Raw genomic sequence first — 13,717 nt, forward strand, 5'->3', positions numbered from 1 at the left:
CCTGAAGCCAGGACTGCTGGGTCAGGACCCAGTGGGTTACGGTGAGCCCAGGTTTTCCTATCCCTATCCCCACCTACCACTCAGCCTCGCTGCCCAGAAGAATAGGACAATTCCATAGACTCCAGCCACTAGGCCACACTGTCCTGAGGACAAGGGTGGCTCCATGGACCCGGGCTGCTAGGCCTCACAGGGCCAAAGGCAAGGAGCCACCATCACCAGAAGGGGGTGATCCCTCCTTTCTTTCCCATGATGACCTGATACCCTGTGACACATGGTAAAGAATGCAGCCACCAACCGGGGCCTGATAAGGGGTCTGAGCAGGGGACAATAGACAACAAAGCTCCACAGCTGGTATGGAGATGCAGAAGCTCTTGAAATGGATGCTGGAGAGCCAGCAGCAATAGGCGGCCCAACACCACCACCAAGCCCAGCTGTTGCAACAAATAGCCACCCAGCAACAAATACAAATGGCACAACATCAGGAACAATAACTGTTGGTCCAGGAGCTAGCCACACAACACCAGGCACAGCAGGAGTCCATGGTTCAGCAGATAGTGGCACTGATACAACCAACTGGACAGCCCAGCGCTGCGCCGGCAGGACCAGGGACTGAGAACATCCTGACAGGTTTTCTGGTACAACTAGCCAAAATAGGGCCCGGCAATGACCTAGATGCATTTCTGTTCACCTTTGAGCAGGTCACCATCACCGCTTGATGGCCCCCAGAGGATTGGGCCACTCTGGTCGCTCCATATTTGACCAGACCTGCGCAGACTGCCTATCGGAATTTGGACCCGCAGAATGCTTTGGACTACCCCAATGTGAAAGCAGCCATCTTGTACCACATTAGTATTGGCCCCAAGACTTACCAGCCGCGATGCCACTGGGAGAGAGATCCCCTGAGGCCCAACCAGGGGCAGTGGCCCAATGCCTCTGAAACTACTGCTGGCAATGGCTAGGCCCCAAGAAGTTGACTGTGGCCCAATTACAGAGGTGGTCTTATTGGAACATTTCACTTAGATTCTTCCCACTGGGGGGAAGGAGTGGGTGCAACACCACTGCTCAGCTACCCTCAGAGATGATTCCTTGATGGAGGACTACCTGGCCACCAAGGGCCCCGAACAATGGTCCCTTAAACCTGGGAGCCCCAGAGGTTAGGGCTGGCCACCAATGGAGGATAATACAGGCCTGAAGGAGGGAGATCCCCAGAACAAACCTGGACAGCGGATGACAGCCCCAGCCCAAGGAAGGGGCTGACCTGCAGGTCCCACTCACTGTGAGGAAGAGGCCTGCTGGGTGGCCCCCGGAATACTGAAACTGGGCACACTGATGGGAGCACCAAGGAGCAGATGCTATCAATGTGGCCAGGAGGGGCACTTCAGGTGCAAGTGCCTATTTATGGATTGCAGCTATGGCCAAGCATAGGTAGGTGGCCACCGGGCCTCACCCCAGAAAAGGGAGCAGACCAAACTCCTGATCCCTCTGCAAGTCAATGGCAGCCTAGTGACAGCTCGGGTTGACTCGGGGTACAGACACTTGTCCAGACCAGCCTGGTCAAGTTCCTGGATCTGGCAAGGGCTCCTATCCATCTGCAATGCATCCATGGGGATGTGCAGCCATACCAAACTGCCAAGGTGCGGCTAGAGGTAGGGCATCACAAGTAAATCATAGAATCATAGATTTTAAGGTCAGAAGGGACGATTATGATAATCTAGTCTGACTTCCTGCACAACGCAGGCCACAGAATCTCACCCACCAACTCCTGTAACAAACCCCTACTTATGTCTGAGCTATTGAAGTCCTCAAATCGTGTTTAAAGACTTCAAGGTGCAGAGAATCCTCCAGCAAGTGATCCGTGCCCCACGCTGCAGAGGAAGGCGAAAAACTCCCTTGGCCTCTGCCAATCTGCCCTGGAGGAAAATTCTTTCCCGACCCCAGATATGGTGATCAGCTAAACCCTGAGCATGTGGGCAAGACTCACCAGCCAGTCACCCAGGAAAGAATTCTCTATAGTAACTCAGATCCCACCCCCTCTAACATCCCATCACAGGCCATTAGGCATATCTACCGCTAATAGTTGAAGATCAATTAATTGCCAAAATAAGGCTGTCCCATCATATCATCTCCTCCATAAACTTATCAAGTTTAGTCTTGAAGCCAGATATGTCTTTTGCCCCTACTGCTTCCCTTGGACGGCTGTTCCAGAACTTGACTCCTCTGATGGTTAGAAACCTTCATCTAATTTCAAGTCTAAACTTCCCGATGGCCAGTTTATATCCATTTGTTCTTGTGTCCACATTGGTACTGAGATTAAATAATTCTTCTCCCTCTGTGGTATTTATCCCTCTGATATATTTACAGAGAGCAATCATATCTCCTCTCAGCCTTCTTTTGGTTAGGCTAAACAAGCCAAGCTTTTTGAGTCTCCTTTCATAAGACAGGTTTTCCATTCCTTGGATCATCCTAGTAGCCCTTCTCTGTACCTGTGTTGGGTCGGCCTGGCCACGACACTGACATACCCAGTGATCTTAGGGCACGAGTGGTGGTGGTTTGGGGATGTCTCGTATGAATGGGGGGGGGAACAAACACCCAGAGGAGAGGTTTCAGAGTAACAGCCGTGTTAGTCTGTATTCGCAAAAAGAAAAGGAGTACTTGTGGCACCTTAGAGACTAACCAATTTATTTGAGCATAAGCTTTCATGAGCTACAGGAACCCAGGGCCAATGAGAGGGGGCTCCTGTGTCACAAGGAAACTGAAGGGTCGGGGGAGGGCTCAGCCGGCCAGCCTGAAACTACACCTTCCCGAGACTGGGACTCAGGACAAAGTCAGACCCGAGTGGCTAATGGTCAATGTGGACTTTTTGAGGGAACAGTGGGAAGACCCGACCTTAAGCCAGGCCTGGGAGCAAGTGGCTGATCCCAAACGTGGGGGAGGTACTGACCAATATGTCCCCTGGGGGCCCCGCTTTGAGGTCCACAACCATCTGTACCACGTGGTCAAAGGTCCCCAGACTCAAAAGGAACTCCAACAACTACTAGTGCCTTGGCAATTCCAATGGGGCCTGCTGCATTTGCCCCACTCAGTGCTCTGGGCTGGGCATCCAGGTCGGGAGAAGACTTTGCAGTGAGTGGTACTGTGATTTTTCTGGTCTGGCATCCAAAAGGAGGTGCGATATGTTTGCACCTTGTTCCCAGAGTGTTAGCAAGCCAGTGTGAAGGGTCCCCTGACACTACCCTCAATGGTTGTGGTACCCTTCAAAAGAATTGGCATGAGCTTGATCCCTTGAGAAGAGTGGGTCAGGGTTCCACCATTTACTTGTAGTTTCGGATTATAGAACCCGGTACCCGAAGCCATCCCATTGTGTATGACCACAGATCCTGCCATAGCCACCAAAATCCTCAAGATCTTCACCAGGTTCTGGATACCACAAAACACAAGACACTAATGAACAGAGGGACTAATGATGTCAGAACTGGGCCAACTGATGAATATCAGAGCCCTCAAAATGTCAGTATACCACCCACAAATCGACAGCCTGGTAGAGAGGTTTAATGGGACATTGAACGTGATGCTAAGGAAGTTTGTCGACAATGACCCATGGCACTGAGACAAGCTGCTACCCGCGCTCTTGTTTGCTGTTCAGGAGATTTTCCAGGCCGCCACAGGGGTCTCCCCATTCAAACTTCGCTACAGGACACAACCCAGGGGGATCTTAGACTTGCTACAGGAGACTTAGGAAGAGCAGGAGTCCCAGGTCAAAGGGTCCATTCCCCATATCTTATGACTTCCTGAACTCCTCCAGGAGAATTTATATCAGGCACAGTGAACTCAGGAGCTCCAGTATATCTGGAGGACCAAACTACGAACCTTTGACCCTGGGGACAGTGTCCTATTTTTATTACTGCTGTCCAAGTCCATGCAATTTGCCAAGTGTCAGGAGCCAGTCAAGGCTATTTGAAGGGTAGGACTAGTTGACTACAAAATCCATTTGTCTGGGCAACGGCAGGTATACCTGTCAACCTCCTGAAGACCTGGAAAACCTGAGAAGTCTTGCTAATCATCCCATATCCCCCTGAACCAGAGCTGGGGTTTCTAGCCATTGAGCCACCCAACGCAGCACACATCTTGATAGGACAAGATCTCAACCCAGAACACCTACAACTGCAACAACTGGTCCAGTCCTTCCCCACCATGTTATGGCCTCACTGTGGGCAGGTGGACGGATGTGACCTGTCACCACATAACCACCAGCCCAGGACAGAAGGTTCGAAAAGATGTGGGAAGCTGTCTGGAATAAGCTTGATGCAGTCTAACTCTGGGGGTTGTGAAAGAATCCAGGAACAAGTGGCGAAACCCCCATCATCCTAATCCCAAAACCCAATGGGACGATAAGGTTCTGCATAGACTTCCAGAAGGTCAGTGCCATTTTGCGCTTTGATGCCTACCCAATACCCAGAATGAACAAGCTGCTCCAGTGACTGGGGAAGGCTAAATTTATATTTACCCTAGATTAAACCAAAGGTTACTGGCAGATACCCATGACCCCGACATCTTGGGATAATAGGGCATTCTCTACACCGTTCAGCTTTTACGAGTTCATCACCAGGCCACCTTCCAATTGCTGGTGGGCCAATTTTTGTGGCCACACCACCAGAATGTGGCCACTTACATTGATGACATCATGGCCTACAGCCCTGGCTGGGAGGAACACCTGCAGCACCTTAATACTGTGTTGCAAGCCCTCGGGGAGGCTGGGCTGACCACAAACCTGGCTAAGTGCCATTTTGGAGAAAAAGAGGTGACATATTTGGGGTGCAGGGTGGAGAGGGGCTAGTTGCATCCCTTAGTAAACAAGGTACAAGCCCTGAGGGACTGTCTGGTCCCTACGACCAAGAAACAGGCAAGGCATTTCTTCAGGTTAGTGGGGTACTATCTATGTTTCATGCTGGATTTCGCTGAAGAGAAGGGCAGCTCCATAGACTCTGGCTGCTAGGTCTTGCAGGCCCGAAGATGAGAAGCCACCATCACCAGAAGGGGGTGATTCCCCCTTCCTTTCCTGATGGCCTGATGCCCCGTGACAGTGACAGATTTTTTTTTCTTAGGTACCTATATAAGCACAAAGAATGATTAACAAAGAGCTTGAGCTAGGAAATGCCATATTGGGAAGGAGAAATATAAGCACCTGTCTCTTCTTATGGGGAAAATTAGTTGGAGGAAAGGTTAGCATTATTCAAGAACCTTAGAGCCTGAAGACTGGTGTTAGGACCTACTGTGAGGTTTGAGAACATGGGAGATTATGGTCTTTGAATAAAGCTTTAGGTGTACTTGTTAGCTACTGCTGGCATTCTGACCCCTTTGCTCTATGAGAGTGACTAAGTTATTACTTGAGGTTTAGTGTGTCAACCTGTGTGTGTTCTGAACCCTGATTGCTGAGGGTATATAATGCTGTTGAGTTGGACAGCTTATATCTGTGGTTTAATTTCACTGTAATTCTCTGAAGACACTGCTTTCTCTCAGCAATGTATTTATTGTGAATATTGTGTGATAAACCCAACAGAATTTACAAGCAAAGCCATGCTCATGGAAGATATAATGTTAATTAGCTTCAAATAAAGCCCAAATGTATGTGGAAAAGCTAATCTTTTACTTTCTGATTTCATTGCTTGTTAGGCTTCTGTTCATATTTACCAGTTCTAATATATATACAGAGACAAACAAAAAATGTGTACTGTGGCTGTTGCATTACAAATTGTTGGTAGATCATTCATTTTACATATTTTTTTTAATTAATTGTACTTTTTTGTTTGTTTCCTTTTGGAAATGTTCCTGTTTACTCTTATCAAGAATTTTTTCAGTTAAACACTGAGAGACAGCTCCTTTAGATCCAACACAAAAATCAAAAATTACAATGGTACCAGAATAGATGCAGTCAGATTGTTCCTAAGTGGAGACAATTAGGAAACTAAGAAAGAAAAAAAAAATAGAAAAGAAAGGGTTATTACAGCACTATATACATGTTATTACAGCACCATATACAAGTCACCCTGATATGGTCAAAGTCAGAAAATCTTCACCTGCACAAAAAAGAGCTGATAGCAAATAAAATGAGAAAAGTTGGTTCAAGAACAGATGACGTGTATCCCAAACATGAGAAAATGAGTCCATGTGAATATTTAACTTCTTGGAAATCTTTTCACATTCTTGTATTAAGAATGGATAGGTTAAAGTATGTACTACAGAGAAATCCTTTCAGATTTGGAAGGTGACACTGATCGTTCTTCCACTGGAGTCAAGGGGGTAAAATGCTGTAACTGAGATCAGAAACAGACTCCTGATTTTGCAAAGGGATAACTATAATTCCTGCTGAAGTCAGAGTTTGTGGGTATACTCCATGGCAGGACTGTGTCTTACCGCATGCATGCCTTTTAATGGTCCTTTCATTCACTTTACTCCCCAAGTTGCTGAACATTTCACACAAAATTTGGTGTCCCTTTTTTTATTATTGAAATTTAGGGACACCTGTAATAAAGAATCACGGAACTGATGCTATAGAAAAGAGTTAATTTACACTAAAGGAAAGAATCCCACCATATTTTAAGTGTTCTGTGTGAATAATTTTCTTGTGTCCCTCATTCTGGGTCTTTGTCACACATCACATCCCACATTTGGGGCCGGGTGGGCTGAGGGTTATGGTAGTGTATATTTAAAAACGGATTGTTTTACACCCTTGACTTAGGCGCAGTGAAGGATAAGAATAGTCTGGTTCGTATTAGATTATTCACTGTTCTACTCTTTTTTAGTATCCTTTTCCCTCCAACCTTAATTTTTAATAATCTTAAAATGTGGTTTAATGCAGATTAGCCCTATAGGAAAAGAAAAAACCCTGGGTCCTTATGTAATTTCTAGTTTTTTAAATATCATCATCCTCTGTGACAAAGAATGAGTTATATTCAATCCTTAGGTTTTCTTAAAGGCCTAGAGATCTCGACCAGGATCCCGCTGTGTTACAAAAGACGGATTTTTTCACCTTATGCCAATCTATGAAGTGCAAAGGATACATTCCCTCAGTTGGGTTATGGCAAATCACTTTTTGCACTTCACACTGGTAGCGTTAATGTTTATTTCCTAATTGTATTATATTTGTTTTAACTGTTTGCCAGGGTACAAAACTGGCATATGTCTGACTACATTATAAATTTTACAAAGCTGTTAGCATTCTGTAACGAATCAAAATGCACTCTTCACTGATCTTTTATCACCAAAGGCCCCAGTCATCCATTCAAGACTGAAACTGGCAGACTATTTAGTGTGCCCTAAGTATAACTTTGAGCCAGCAGGAGCTAGAGCTTTCTGTAATTATGCTCCCTGATTGTTGAATCTGCTCCCTATTGAGACTGGAAGAGCAGCATCTGTTGTGACATTTAGACTAAAATTAAAGAGGTGCACAAGTTTGCTGAAGCATTTAACTAAAGGGAATTGTTTTAATTCTTTTTTCAAAAACAGAAAAATGAAGTTTCAAAAGAGAATATTGGGGAGTTAGAGTTCATTTTGTTAAATTATTAATTATTATGTTATATATTTCCAATGGTGTACTAGGAGAGAAAAAGGATTAACCAAAGTAGCCTGTCCCATAGAATGTATGTGGTAGAAATATTTTTAAGAAGATTAACGGGGCCATGGGAAGAATGGCTCCAATTGCACCCTTATTAGCTAAGGATTCTCCCCTTTCTAATTTATATCAGTTGTGTGTATGCAGATAAGGGCTATTTTTGCCCCTAAGAAGTGTAAAATATGAAATTGTATTCGGTTATATCTTTAAAAACTAAGACAAAATCTCACTAAAATTTATCGCATTAAATTAGAAAGGGAGTTTTTTTCCAGGGTTACCCAGGTCACATGGTCTATATACCACAAATTCATATTATTGTGACCTTTTTGCTACATTCTCACTTTTGAACAATCAGTCTTATAGCAAGTGCACATGCTTTCAGCAAGCAATTTGCTCATGTGGTGTTTAGTTTATATTAGGTCACAAAGGTCTCCCAGAAGAAAATTTTTACATCATTGGGACAGGCTATATTTGAGAACTATCGTTGTTCTTATTTTTCCCTTAGTGGAATTTCCATACAAAATTAAACAGATCTCAGATGTCTTCTTCAGAATTCTAACATCAGCCTGTCTTCACTACACACCCCTAACTTTAAATCTCCACAGCCTAACTTTTTATTCAGCTTGATATCCAAAAAGAGTGTACTACTGCTGTACAGTGTCTTACTAGTAAAAAAAAAAAAAAGAAGAGTTTGAAGAACAGCTAGCCAAAAACTTAAAAGGTAACAACAAAATGTTTTTTAAGTACATCAGAAGCAGGAAGCCTGCTAAACAACCAGTGGGGCCCCTGGACAATCGAGATACAAAAGGGGTACTTAAAGGTGATAAAGTCATTGTGGAGAAACTAAATGAATTCTTTGCTTCAGTCTTCACGGCTGAGGATGTTAGGGAGATTCCCAAACCTGAGCTGTCCTTTGTAGGTAACAAATCTGAGGAATTGTCACAGATTGAAGTGTCGTTAGAGGAGGTTTTGCAATTAATTGATAAACTTAAGAGTAACAAGTCACCGGGACCAGATGGCATTCACCCAAGAGTTCTGAAAGAACTAAAATGTGAAATTGCGGAACTATTAACTATGGTTTGTAACCTGTCCTTTAAATCAGCTTCTGTACCCAATGGTTAATAGTTAATGTAACACCAATATTTTAAAAGGGCTCTAGAGGTGATCCCGGCAATTACAGACTGGAAAGTCTAACGTCAGTACCGGGCACATTAGTTGAAACAACAGTAAAGAATAAAATTGTCAGACACATAGAAGAACATAAATTGTTGCGCAAAAGTCAACATGGTTTCTGTAAAGGGAAACCATGTCTTACTAATTTATTAGAGCTCTTTGAAGGGGTCAACAAACATGTGGACAATGGGGATCCAGTGACATAGTGTATTTAGATTTCCAGAAAGCCTATGACAAGGTCCCTCACCAAAGGCTCTTATGTAAATTAAATTGTCATGGGATAAGAGGGAAGATCCTTTCATGGACTGAGAACTGGTTAAAAGACAGGGAACAAAGGGTAGGAATAAATGGTAAATTTTCAGAAAGGAGAGGGGTAACTAGTGGTGTTCCTCAAGTGTCAGTCCTAGGAGCAATCCTATTCAACTTATTCATAAATGATCTGGAGAAAGGGGTAAACAGTGAGGTGGCAAAGTTTGCAGATGATACTAAACTTCTCAAGTTAGTTAAGACCAAAGCAGACTGTGAAGAACTTCAAAAAGATCTCACAAAACTAAGTGATTGGGGAACAAAATGGCAAATGAAATTTAATGTGGATAAATCTAAAGTAATGCACATTGGAAAAAAATAACCCCAACTATACATACAATATGATGGGGGCTCTTTTAGTTACAACTAATCAGGAAAGAGATCTTGGAATCATCGTGGACAGTTCTCTGAAGATGTCCCACAGTGCCCCACACTGACAGTTAAATCAGTGCAAGTGCTTCCGGTGAGGATGCACACCACCAACGCAAGGAGCATGGTGTGGACATGCAAAAGCTATTTAATTAGTGTGGTAGCTGTATGTCGAAGTAACATAGGTTGACATAATTTTATAGTGTAGACATACCCTTAGCTTATGAGACCTGACATGATTACAGTCCTAAGTGTCTAATGGGAGGCAAAGAATGTCTTTTTGACAACTGTCAATCATATGTAGCTCAACATTTTTCTCTTATCTGGGGCTAATTGAATTCCTAATAAAACTGAAAATACCTTCAAAAATTCTTCCTTTTTTCCATCAGAAATAAAGAGATTCTCTTTTTTTTTAAATACTCCTTCACAGTCTATTTAAATCCTAAGTTTTACCTGTACACCTTGCTAATTTTTGAAGCTCTTATTGTAGATGGGCTCGGGGGGCGAGGGGGGAGAGGATAAGAAATATCAGAACAAATAAACATTTCAGTATCATGGTTTAAAAGGTTACTCCCATCATAGTCCATAGCAACTGCAGTTCCTGTTGGGTGGTGGAGTTCCCTCCCACCACCACCACTGCAAAAGAAGTTAAAGAACTTACATGTTCAACAAGAAAAGTTCCTCCATCTAATGACAACTGTATAATGTGTACACTGGAGGCTGTTGAATACCAGAAACCCCCCCAAAAAACATGTTTGGAGAAGTTTCTTCAATGTGGGAAAAATGAGCACAGCAAGAAGTTGCTTACCTGAATGATTTCAAAGGGATTCTGAGGTTTAACAACATAGCTGGTGTGTAAGAGTTGTGGGGTAATTCAGCTGTTGGGTTCTATTTTGTGTGTGTATGATAATGGATGAGTAGTACTGTTTCAAATGTCCTTAGTTTAGGAATATAATAAATCTTTGTTTTAAATGTGCTCTGTCCAGCAAGATTCGTCATCGCCAATGGTGCAGGGCTCAGTCTGAAATACCTACTGGACTAATGATCAGTAAGATGACAGAAAAGCCTATAACCCCTCCACTTCTCAGAAAGAGACATGGAGCCAAATTCTCTGCTGTGAGTGAAATTCTATTGAAGTCAATACTGCTGTACTTATTTACAGCAGCAGAGAATTTGACCTTCTGTGGATAAGAAAAGTAAGGTTCAGCCTAGAAATTGGACTTTCACCATCCTATATTGTGGTTATGTATAATTTGACTTACCATTTAAAGGACTGGTGGCGGGGGGGGGGGGAAGAGATTGAGCAGCAGCATTTATTGGGCCCTTACTAACTCTAGGTGATACAGAGGATTAGTTTTCAGGGGCTCAACCATACATTTTCTTCTGTTTCAATCCACTTGGTTTTCCAACCTCTACACATTTCTCTGCAAGTTTCTGGTTCAAACAAACTTTAGATCTAAAAAAAAATACCCTCATCTGAAACTGTAGAATTTAGCTGAGTGTTGCAGAGAAACCAAATGAAATAAATTCCAACATGAAAATATACACTGGTTGACAGTCACTCAAAACTGAGTCTAGGTTCACTTGAAAGGTTCATAAATCTTAAAGAATCTTTTGATTAACACAATGTGAATTTCAAGTTTGCTGTGCAACCAGAGAAGGTATGCATAATTTTAGGTTTCTCATTAACTCTTTTTTTAAGCACAACTCTAGTCCATGACAAGTGTCACTAAAAAAAAGTTGAGAAGAGGAAAATAAGGAATCTCTACTTTCTCTACATTTTTGGGCTATAAAGATAATGAGTTCCACGAGGTAGGATTAATTTAGCTGATACGAGTAATCCCAATTTAAGACAAGACCAGCCTAAACAAGTAATTGCTGAAACAACTAACTGTTGTGAATATGTTTATGATAAATAAGGGAGGCAGAAATTAATTATTGTGGGAATGTTTATAGTAAACAAAAAGAAAAGGACTATTTGTGGCACCTTAGAGACTAACCAATTTATTTGAGCTTAAGCTTTCGTGAGCTACAGCTCACTTCATCGGATGCATACTGTGGAAAGTGTAGAAGATCTTTTTATACACACAAAGCATGAAAAAATACCTCCCCCCACCCCACTCTCCTGCTGGTAATAGCTTATCTAAAGTGATCACTCTCCTTACAATAAAAAGGAGTATTTGTGGCACCTTAGAGACTAACCAATTTATTTGAGCATAAGCTTTCATGAGCTACAGCTCACTTCATCGGATGCATGCATGTAGCTCACGAAAGCTTATGCTCAAATAAATTGGTTAGTCTCTAAGGTGCTACAAGTACGCCTTTTCTTTTTGCGAATACAGACTAACACGGCTGTTACTCTGAAACCTCTCCTTACAATGTGTATGATAATCAAGTTGGGCCATTTCCAGCACAAATCCAGGGTTTAACAAGAACGTCTGGGGGCGGAGGGGGGTAGGAAAAAACAAGGGGAAATAGGCTTGGAATAGAGACTGGGAGTGGCTAAGTCATTATGCAAGGTAACCTAAGTTAATTGTATCCAATTTGCAAATGAATTCCAATTCAGCAGTCTCTCGCTAGAGTCTGGATTTGAAGTTTTTTTGCTGTAATATCGCAACTTTCATGTCTGTAATCGCGTGACCAGAGAGATTGAAGTGTTCTCCGACTGGTTTATGAATGTTATAATTCCTGACATCTGATTTGTGTCCATTTATTCTTTTACGTAGAGACTGTCCAGTTTGACCAACGTACATGGCAGAGGGGCATTGCTGGCACATGATGGCATATATCAATTGGTGGATGTGCAGGTGAACGAGCCTCTGATAGTGTGGCTGATGTTATTGGGCCCTGTGATGGTGTCCCCTGAATAGATATGTGGGCACAGTTGGCAACGGGCTTTGTTGCAAGGATAGGTTCCTGGGTTAGTGGTTCTGTTGTGTGGTATGTGGTTGCTGGTGAGTATTTGCTTCAGGTTGGGGGGCTGTCTGTAGGCAAGGACTGAAAACCTGGATTTGTGCTGGAAATGGCCCAACTTGATTATCATACACATTGTAAGGACAGTGATCACTTTAGATAAGCTATTACCAGCAGGAGAGTGGGGTGGGGGGAGGTATTTTTTCATGCTTTGTGTGTATAAAAAGATCTTCTACACTTTCCACAGTATGCATCCGATGAAGTGAGCTGTAGCTCACGAAAGCTTATGCTCAAATAAATTGGTTAGTCTCTAAGGTGCCACAAGTACTCCTTTTCTTTTTGCGAATACAGACTAACACGGCTGTTACTCTGAAACCTATAGTAAACAAAGTAAGCAGGAACACCCTGAGCTGATAAACTTGCCTTATTATAATCTGGAAAGTGATTGGTCCTTATATGCAAGAAGTATAGATGTAAACTAGAGAAGATGCATAGAAATGATGTAGTGTGTGACATGAACTGGAATTGTGGTATCACCCAGTACCTAAACCACCTGCATTGGGAAAGAACTGTTACATGCCTAATAAAGTAACCCAAGTGACGGGCTGGAGTCAAACTGAGTTTTTTGGATTCCAGAGGACTGGATGAAGTGTTCTTCACAAGATGAAAGGAAAAGTCTAAGAAGGAATCCCAAAAACACATTGGCTAGAACTGAGTGAATACTGGAGAAAAGTATTGTGAACATTTGTTCAAATAAAAATTGGATAATTCACTTAAATGGTATTCACAGCCAGTTATAGGGATATAGAACTGGAAGGAACTTCTGAGTCATTGAGTCCAGTCCCCTGCTATTACCGGCTATCATGTTCCATTTTAAAAATAAAAAAGCCAAGGTGATGCTAACATTTAAGAATCTGAGGCATCTTGCAATAATCCCATAGAAGGAGACCACACAAATTTAATGTGAGATTCAGCTATGACTATCACAGGCGACAAATGTTAGCTATTGAATCAATCCTGCAGCTGCAGATAGGTCTCTGTCAGCCTATTCATTAATTTAGAATCATTAGTCTTTTATTTAAAAATGTGTAAGACACAAGTAAATCCTAGGCTGGATTGTTGTGCCCTCCCTCAAAACAGAATCTAGCTGTACAAAGGAAACATAGGTTTCAGAGTAGCAGCCATGTTAGTCTGTATCCGCAAAAAGAAAAGGAGGACTTGTGGCACCTTAGAGACTAACCAATTTATTTGAGCATAAGCTTTCATGAGCTAAAGCTCACTTCATCGGATGCATACAGTGGAAAATACAGTGGAAAAATTCATGTCTATATACACAGAGAACATGAA

Source organism: Natator depressus, chromosome 6 (assembly GCF_965152275.1).
Source record: "Natator depressus isolate rNatDep1 chromosome 6, rNatDep2.hap1, whole genome shotgun sequence".
NCBI classification, from domain to species: domain Eukaryota; kingdom Metazoa; phylum Chordata; order Testudines; family Cheloniidae; genus Natator; species Natator depressus.